Source organism: Nicotiana tomentosiformis, chromosome 12 (genome assembly GCF_000390325.3).
Source record: "Nicotiana tomentosiformis chromosome 12, ASM39032v3, whole genome shotgun sequence".
In the NCBI taxonomy this organism is placed as follows: domain Eukaryota; kingdom Viridiplantae; phylum Streptophyta; class Magnoliopsida; order Solanales; family Solanaceae; genus Nicotiana; species Nicotiana tomentosiformis.
The window spans coordinates 19,261,002-19,271,293 of NC_090823.1; positions in this window are offsets into that span (position 1 = coordinate 19,261,002).

The following is a 10,292-nucleotide window of genomic DNA, read 5'->3' on the forward strand; positions in this document are numbered from 1 at the left end:
TCAAGTTCTTTGGCTCGGTCATTTTCTGAATGGCGTCAATCTTTGAGGAATCAACTTCAATTCCATGATGATGCACAATGTTCACTGAAAGCCAAACAAAAAAGGTGAATATTGTGGAAGATGTGCAACCAATGTCAATTGAAGAATACGAAGAAGCATATTATGTCAACAATTCACAAGGAGGATATCAAAGACAACCCTATCAAGGTTCCGAACAACACCACAAATGCAGATCTAACCCCCAAGGGCAAGGCAACCAATAATGGTGAAACGACCAAAGTAGTTCAAATCAAGAAAATTGGAGTAACAACAACAATTTTTCTAATCGGAGTTCAAACCCCTATGTTCCACCAAAGGGGAAATATTCTAACTCTCCACATTGGAAGGAGAGTTCTTCAAGTGAGTCCAAGTTGGAAAACATGCTTGAAAGAGTATTGCAAAATCAAGAGAGATTCGATACTTCAATGAAAAATATGACCAAGCTTGTGGGTTCTCACACCGCATCTATTCAAAAGTTGGAGATGCAAATGAGAGATTTCTCATGAGAACAAAATCCGAAGAAAAAAGGCACGCTCCCAAGTGATACAATTTCAAACCCAAAAGGTAGTGGGAGTGGCCCAACCTATCATTGTATGACCATTACAACTTGAAGTGGGAAACTACTTCAAGGAGAGAATGAACAAGTGGTCTAAGTGGAAGATTCTGAACAAGAAGTCGAGGCACAAGTTGAGGTGCCAAATGTTATTGAAGTTAAAAGACTCCCAAAGAAGGTGAAAGCTCAAGAAGTGAACCATGAAGAGGTTAAGGAAAAGGTAATAGAGGCACCAAAACCTCTAGCACCAATTCCTAGACCTCCCCCTCTTTTCCCTCAAAGTCTAGCTAGAAGGGTTGATGATAGCAAACTCGAGAAGTACTATGACATCCTAAAGCAATTATCGATGCACATTCCATTTGTGAAAGCATTTCAAGAGATGCTGGGTTTTGCAAAGTAATTGAAGGACTTGATCACTAAAAACAAAACCACCAAGAATGAAGTGGTGAATGTCACTCACCGAGTTAGTTCCATCATTGCAACAACCGCCGTCCAAAAGAAAGAGGACCCGGGAGCTTTCACCATTCCATGCACTATCGGATTGTGTGACTTTGCACTAGCCCTTTGGGATAATGGGGCTAGCATCAACTTAATTCCCCTAGCTATCTACAAGCAAGAGGGATTGGTGTAACGACCCGGCCGGTCGTTTTGAGTATTACAATCTCGTTTCCCCATTTACTTCTCAAATTGTACTTTACATTTGTTGTGTGAATTGCCGAGGTAATTGGTTCGGGTCCGGTGAGGTTTTGGAATGAATTGGAATACTTAGTTCCAAGGTTTAAAGTTTAAGTTAAAATAGTGAACAAATATGGACTTATGTGTAAACGACCTCGGATTCAAATTTTGATAATTCCAATAGCTCCGTATGGTGATTTTGGACTTAGGAACGTGTCCGGAAATATTTTTGGAGGTCCATAGTGGAATTAGGCTTGAAATGCCGAAAGTTGAATTTTTGGGAAGTTTGACCGGGGGGTTGACTTTTTGATATCGAGGTCGGAATCCGATTCTGAAAATTGGAATAGCTTCATTATGTTATTTATGACTTGTGTGCAAAATTTGAAGTCATTTCGGATTGATTTGATGTATTTCGGCACAAGATATAGAATTTGAAAGTTCAAAGTTCATTAGGCATGAATTGAGGTGCGATTCGTAGTTTTAGCGTTGTTTGATGTGATTCGAGGCTTCGACTAAGTTTGTATGATGTTTAGGGACTTGTTCGTATATTTGGTTAAGGTCCCGAGGGGCTCGGGTGAGTTTTGGGGTGGTTACGGACCATTTCTAGGCCATTTTTAGTTGCTGGTTTTTGCCTACGCGGAAGCTCTTTTGCGATCGCGTAGAACAAAATCTCTGTTGCACTAACCCGATTTTGGAAACTTATATCTCGCAATCTATAAGGAATTTGGAGATGATCCAAAAATGAAGGTTATAGCCCTTGATGTCTAGTTTGCAGAAATATAAACCATTTGTAATTTAGAGTTGTGTACCAAGATTTATGGTGGATACACTATAGGCTGTTCGGGAAGAGTTTGGAAATCTCCGTTGCACAGGGCTGACTTTGGAAGCTTATATCTAGAAATCTGTAAGGAATTGGAAGAGAAGAAACAAATGAAATTTATATCCCTTGGTGTCTAGTTTTCAGAAAGTTAAACCATTTGCAATTTGGAGTTTTGTACAAAGAGTTATGACCATTATACTAGAGGCTGTCTGGAAGTGCTGGGAATTTGTTCTTCGCGATCGCGAAAGGCAAATTTTGGGCAGACAATTTTTGTGCTTCGCGATCGCGAAGTGTAAATGCCTGGACAGAAGATATATTTTGAGGTTTCGGCCATTTTAACACATTTGGAGCTATGGAGCTCGGATTGAAGCGATTTTTGAGGCGATTTTCACCATATGGATTGGGGTAAGTGATTCTAACTCGGTTTTGGTAAAATTACACGAATCTATTATTGTTTATATCAACAATTTAGTGTTTTGGGTTGAAAATAGTAGAAAAATTCATAGACTTTAATTGAGGATTTGAAGGCCGAGTTATGGTCGAATTTGAGTAATATTGGTATGGTTGGACTCGTGGTTGAATGGGGGTTCGGATATTGTGAGTTTTATCGGATTACGAGACGTGGGCCCCACAGGTATTTTTGGGGGCGTAATTTCGGATTTTTGGAAAATATTAGTATTTTGATATGAAATTAATTCCTATAATTTTTGTAAGCTAAAACAAATTAATTGTGACTAGATTCGAGCCGTTTGGAAGGTATACGCGCATAATGGAATTTCTGGAGCATTGCTTAGCTTGCTCGACATTGGATTTGGCTTGTTCGAGGTAAGTAACTCTTCTAATCTTGGAGCTGAGGGTATGAACCCTGAATATATGTATTATGTGAATTGTTGGGAGGTGACGCACATGCTAGGTGACGGGCGTATGGGCGTGCACTATAGAAATTGTGACATAGTTGTTTTTGTTGAATTTTGTAGTTAAATAATCTTGCCATTTTTCATGCAGTTTTATGTGTTAAAGAAATTGAGCTGAAAAGCATATTAAAAATCATGTTGAGGCTATGTGCCAGTATTATTGGGACCTACAGAGGTCATAGCTGTGAATTATTTATTTTAAATTGAAAATTATACTCAGTCATATTCATGTCATTACATATCATATCTTAGTCTCTGTTATTATTTATTGATACATCATATCATCATTTTTGGGCTATTCTCATGACATTGTAAGCCCATGAGAGAGAGACTGGAGAGATTGATGACTGAGGAAGGCCGATGGTCTAATTGTGAGGATATTTTTGGGATCGGGCTGCACGTCGCAGCAGGCCATGTTGGCTTTATATATATTATTACTATTATATGGATCGGGGCTGCCCACCTACAGCAGGCCTTATTTGCTTATTATTGCACGTGAGTTAGCCGTGCAGCACGTGAGTTGGCCGTGCAGATTCTTATATTATTATTGCACGTCAGTTGGCCGTGCGGATCATTATATTATTATTGCACGCCAGTTGGCCGTGTGGATCCTTATATTATTATTGCACGTGAGTTGGCCGTGCATCACGTGAGTTGGCCATGCGGATCCAGATACTTATATTATGGCACGTGAGTTGTCCGTACTTATAGCGCTTGGGCTGTAGGAGCCCCTCATGAGTCTGTACACCGCCAGTGAGCGCAGTCGACTATAAACAGGGATCGGGTTGCATGCCGCAGCATGTATTTTATAGCACTGAGTGATTGAGTGTGCTGAGGACAATGAGAGAGAATGCAAGACAGTGAGATTGAGAACTCTGAGAGTGTGAGTACATGAGTACAATCTCTGAGATACACTGCATTGACATGCACACATGACATATATGCATAGAGATGTGTTTTCCTCATGCTGTACGATATCACATTATTCAGGATATCTCATACATGCTAACAGATGGGCATAGTGATGCATTTGTTTTACACTGGTTATCTGGGAAAGTAAATGAGATATTTTATTAATTATTGAAAGGATTTTGGGAAAATTATTGCTTTCAAACTTATTCATATTTTTGGAAATTTCGGTAAACGATTTGGGTTTTTCACTGATGTACTTGAAAGGAAGAACTATTATTTTTGAAATCATGATTTGGCTGAGCATTTTATCTCTGAGTTGCTTCTGGTATTATTTGCTTTATGTTGTTATGGACTGTTGTGGACTAGTGGTTTTGGACCCGACCTTGGTAGAAGATCGTCACTACTTTCAACCTAAGGCTAGGTTTGTTACTTACTCAGTACATGGGGTCAGTTGTATTGATACTACACTTCTGCACATTGCGTGCAGATGTTGGCTGCTGTTGTTGCTGTGCTCGATGGTTGCGGGACTTGAAGTTGTACCTGCGTTCTTGTTGTAGCTGCCTCTTGTTCAGGGTAGCCTTAGATTTATAAAAGCTCTATTTATGAATTATTCAAACAGACTATGTATTTATTTCATTTCCGCTTTGTTTACTCTATTCTTAGAAGCTCATGTTTTGTACTACCAGTTCTTGGGGGATGTATAAGATTAAGATCTTTATTCACTTAAATTGTTTGGAATTGGATAATTGAAAGTTGGCTTACCTAGCGGGTTGGGTTAGGTGCCATCACGACTAGTTGGATTTTGGGTCGTGACAAGGTGGTATCAGATCTCTAGGATTCATAGGTTCTACAAGTCATGAGCAAGTGTCTAGTAGAGTCTTGCGGATCGGTATAATGAAGTCCATACTTATCTTCGAGAGGCTACAGGGCATTTAGGATATATACTTCCCATCTTTCTTTCCTTATCATGTGGGATTGATTCAGCTTGGGACATAATTCTTTGAATTTCCTTCCACGTATTCATATGCGCACATGAGCGCTCGGTATCAGTTGTGTATCACCGGCTTGTGATTTCAGGGATTATGTGCAAGATGAGAATTCTATGTTTTGGTGATGGGCCAGTCCGAGGACTTAAGGCCATAGTTAGACAACAGTTTAAGCTCGGTAGCTTCAGTTATAACTTGTACAAGTGGACTCATATGTCCGGTAATGACCCTACAGTGGAATTTATGGCTCGATGAGTGGTGGAATGGCGGTATGATGGATATGATATGACCGCGTGATGTGTTAAGACGATTTGAATGTGACGAGAAGTGTTTCCTTGAAATGTAAAGAAATGGCCATTCGGTGCTTGATTTTTGTTTTAATGTGACGTACAATCTCGAGTATGAATGTTTTGAAGGATCTTTCATATTTTTAAATTTTGGGGTAAATTAAATTCTCATGTCTGGGTAATGAGTTTAGACTCAGATTGAATAAGTGATTGCATAGTAATTGTGATTGTGAAAAGATATAACAAGATGCCAATTTGAGGCTTGGGAGGTGGGCTATCTCCTGGAGAGTAATCTACGTAGGTGTGTTCATTATATGTGAGTGGAGAGTTACTTTTCCGCCAGCAGGGTGTATGTGTGGAGATTTGAATTTGAATCTGGCTGAGAAAGTTGACTTGAGTGTCAAGAGAATGATTGCAAGCTTAGCAGATGATTTGGGGTATTTTTATGGTTGGCGTTGTATGAGCTTGAGAAGAATTTTTCGTTGAACTGACGGAAGTATTAGGGCAGTAGTAGAGTATGGATATTGTGAGTTATGGAGTGTTTAAATTTATGGCTTTGAGCCAAGTGGGGGAGCCTGCTGCAGACGGCTTAATTTCATGGTTATATATTAAATTTTAGTTTTGGTCTGAGGCATACTTGTGGATTAGTTATGACTTGCAGAGATGGAGTTCGAGAATGACTTGAGTAAACGAATTCTTGGATACGGGTTATATTGTACTTTATGATTATGTGAAAAATCATGGGATGCATGAGTTGTTATTTTCAAAAGATGTAGTACGCACGGAGTATGAATTTGTTTGGGGGTATTAAAGTAGAGTTACTTCTTTGAGTGTTGTTGTGCTAATGGGGCAGGTGTCTTTTGACCCATTTGGACGGTGCAATTAGATTTGAGCAAAGTGGGTGACTCCCGAGAAAATTCTAGTGGGTTTGAGAATTTTATATAGCAATTGAGAATTTCTCCGAACTTGTGTATGGATAAAACCTGAGATTCACACTGGATGGTGCCTGGACTTGCGAAAATTCTGTATGACTATGGATTCTATGTTTTAGTATAAGGAGGGTGAGGAGAACAATTTCAAATTCACATAGGGTATTTTCAGAGCGAGTGTTACAATTGTGGTATTTTTGAAGGTGCTTAAGAAGAATACAGTTGCTTATGGACCGTAGGGCGTTGTGGTTCTATGCTAAGGTTTGCGGGGTGAGTTGTGGTTAAAGATCGTGGTGTTTTAGCAAGGAGAAGTATCAATTTCAAGACAAATTCAGATGGGACTTGGAGAAATAGGACAACTTGGTAGTAGGTTGGATCAGTATGGTAATAGATATGATCGGTTCTTTGAGTGCTTATCATGTGGGGATTTTCTACAGGTGCTTTGTGGTAATACTCTTAGGTTTGGCGACCTGCGTGGCTTGGTTGAGTTAGAGAGATTTAAATTTGATGGAATCAGAAATAGTGATTTGTGTGTTCTATGGATTTGGAGATTGGGAGTTCTCAGGAGCAGATTATTTTGTGGTTGTGGACTATGAAGTCGTGACCGAAGCGAGTCAGATGATATGATGTATTATGAATCAGTCGCGGTGAATTTTCGGAGGGTTATTTATCTATTGTGGTGACGAGAGTTGATTTGGGGTCCATAGGTAGTCCCAATTAAGATGTGTATTCTACACCGAGCCGGAATGGTTGGCTCCATACTGCTATTGTTGAGGGATGTGTCATTCGGTTGATGTTGAACTTATCTGTGTTCTAAAATGATCTGTGAGTTACTCCTTTATGCTACGAGGAGTTGTGATTCATTGGTTATGTGCACAGATGGTGCGATTCTATTTAAGCTTTATAGCGGAATTTGAGAATATTTGGGTATTGCATGAGCGATTGCGTAATGGTTATGTTCTTTCAGGTTTTGTGTGGCATTTTTGTCCTTTGCCTCTCTGTGGTTATTGATTTTGAGCGGGGTAGCTCGAGGTATATATTATGGATCGGCGTTTGGATGGGGTCATGCATTGCAGCAGAGTTATGTTAAGGTATGAACCTTGTGTTAGAATCGGGTGATGGTTCTACGGTGTATGATGGATTTTCAGCATTTCGTTGTGGCGGTACTTGTTAATCTGGCGGGGCAATTCTCTTATTTGAGTCATTTTCCATGACTGGGTACATTTGAATTGTTGCTTATTGGTGCACGGATTGCACGGGTTATGGCTCTGAGTTATATTGGTGTGGTATATCTATGGAACAGTTGTGTTTAGTAATATAAGGTCATTGGACCTAGAATGAGTAGTATCAGGTTTGATTTCGGTTTATTCGGGAGTATAATATTGAGAGTCGACTCAAAAAGTGATTATGGTTCTGTTGGGGTGAGAGAGCTCCGTGACTTGTTGATCTGGTAAGTGGTCATGAAATTTCGCATGTTTCTTTTATTATCAATAGTGTACGAAGGTTTTGGGATGAGGTTTGGTTCGATATGGGTTCAATACTAGTATTTGGTTGGTTTTGGAGTAGTCATTGTGGTCAGAAATGGTGCTATGAGCATGCGAGTTGTGTAATGTGTTAGGTGATTATGTCTGTGGTTATGGTTATGGTTATGGCTTGATACAACTTGTTCAAACTCATATAGGGTGTAAATGTAAGATTCGTGTCTTGAAAGAAATTCTAAAGGTTGTTAATTAAATTCCAAGGTTTATGGGCCAAAGTTAAATTAATAATTTTCAGTTATGTTGTGTGGTCAGGCCTATATAGAATAGGGTGACATGAGATCACCCCCGGGTACGTGTGTGGTAAGATGGAACAGTGATTTGATAGCTTGGAAATAACTCTTGGCACGTTCGAGGATGAACGTATGTTTAAGTGGGGGAGAATGTAACGACCCGGCCGGTCGTTTTGAGTATTACAACCACGTTTCCCCATTTACTGATCAAATTGTACTTTACACTTGTTGTGTGAATTGCCGGGGTAATTGGTTCGGGTCCAGTGAGATTTTGGAATGAATTGGAATATTTAGTTCCAAGGTTTATAGTTTAAGTTAAAATAGTGACCGGATGTGGACTTATGTGTAAACGACCTCAGATTCGAATTTTGATAATTCCAATAGCTTCGTATGATGATTTTGGACTTCGGAGCATGTCCGGAATTTTTTTTGGAGGTCCGTAGTGGAATTAGGCTTGAAATGCCGAAAGTTGAATTTTTGGGAAGTTTGACCGGGGGTTGACTTTTTGATATCGAGGTCGGAATCCGATTCTGAAAATTGGAATAGCTTCGTTATGTTATTTTTGACTTGTGTGCAAAATTTGAAGTCAATCCAGATTGATTTGATGTATTTCGGCACAAGATATAGAATTTAAAAATTCAAAGTTTATTAGACTTGAATTGAGGTGTGATTCATAGTTTTAGCGTTGTTTGATGTGATTCACGGCTTCGACTAAGTTCGTATGATGTTTAGGGACTTGCTGGTATATTTGGTTGAGGTCCCGAGGGGCTCGGGTGAGTTTCGGGGTGGTTTCGGACCATTTCTAGGCCATTTTTAGTTGCTGGTTTCTGCCTATAGAGGTGTGCATCGCGATCGCGAAGAGCAAACAGCAGTTTGGAACCATGTGAATCGCAATCGCGGAAGCTCTTTTGCGATCGCGTAGAACAAAATCTCTGTTGCACTAACCCGACTTTGAAAACTACTTATATCTCGCAATCTATAAGGAATTTGGAGATGATCCAAAAATGAAAGTTATAGCCCTTGATGTCTAGTTTGCAAAAATATAAACCATTTGTAATTTGGAGTTGTGTACCAAGATTTATGGTGGATACACTATAGGCTGTCCGGGAAGAGTTTGGAAATCTCCGTTGTACAGGGCTGAGTTTGGAAGCTTATATCTAGAAATCTGTAAGGAATTGGAAGAGGAGAAACAAATGAAATTTATATCCCTTGGTGTCTGGTTTTCAGAAAGTTAAACCATTTGCAATTTGGAGTTTTGTAAAAAGAGTTATGACCATTATACTAGAGGCTGTTTGGAAGTGCTGGGAATTTGTTCTTCGCTATCGCGAAAAGCAAATTTTGGGCAGACAATTTTTGTGCTTCGCGATCGCAAAGTGTAAATGCCTGGACAGAAGATATATTTTGAGGTTTCGTCCATTTTAACACATTTGGATCTATGGAGCTCGGATTGAAACGATATTTGAGGTGATTTTCACCATATGGATTGGGGTAAGTGATTCTAATTCGGTTTTGGTTAAATTACATGAATATATTATTGTTTTTATCAACAAATTAGTATTTTGGGTTGAAAATAGTAGAAAAATGCATAGACTTTAATTGAGGATTTGAAGGCCGAGTTGTGGTCAGATTTGAGTAATTTTGGTATGGATGGACTCGTGGTTGAATGGGGGTTCAGATTTTGTGAGTTTTATCGGATTACGAGACGTGGGCCCCACGGGTGATTTTTGGGGCGTAATTTCGGATTTTTGGAAAATATTAGTATTTTGATATGAAATTAATTCCTATAATTTTTGTAAGCTGAAACAAATTAATTGTGACTAGATTCGAGCCGTTTGGAAGGTATACACGCATAATGGAATTTCTGGAGCATTGCTTAGCTTGCTCGACATTGGATTTGGCTTGTTCGAGGTAAGTAACTCTTCTAATCTTGGAGCTGAGGGTATGAACCCTGAATATATGTATTATGTGAATTGTTGGGAGGTGACGCACATGCTAGGTGACGGGCGTATGGGCGTGCACTATAGAAATTGTGACATAGTTGTTTTTGTGGAATTTTGTAGTTAAATAATCTTGCCATTTTTCATGCAGTTTTATGTGTTAAAGAAATTGAGCTGAAAAGCATATTAAAAATCATGTTGAGGCTATGTGCCAGTATTATTGGGACCCACAGAGGTCATAGCTGTGAATTATTTATTTTAAATTGAAAATTATACTCAGTCATATTCATGTCATTACATATCATATCTTAGTCTCTGTTATTATTTATTGATACATCATATCATCATTTTTGGGCTATTCTCATGACATTGTGAGCCCATGAGAGAGAGACTGGAGAGATTGATGACTGAGGGAGGCCGATGGTCTAATTGTGAGGATATTTTTGGGATCGGGCTGCATGTCGCAGCA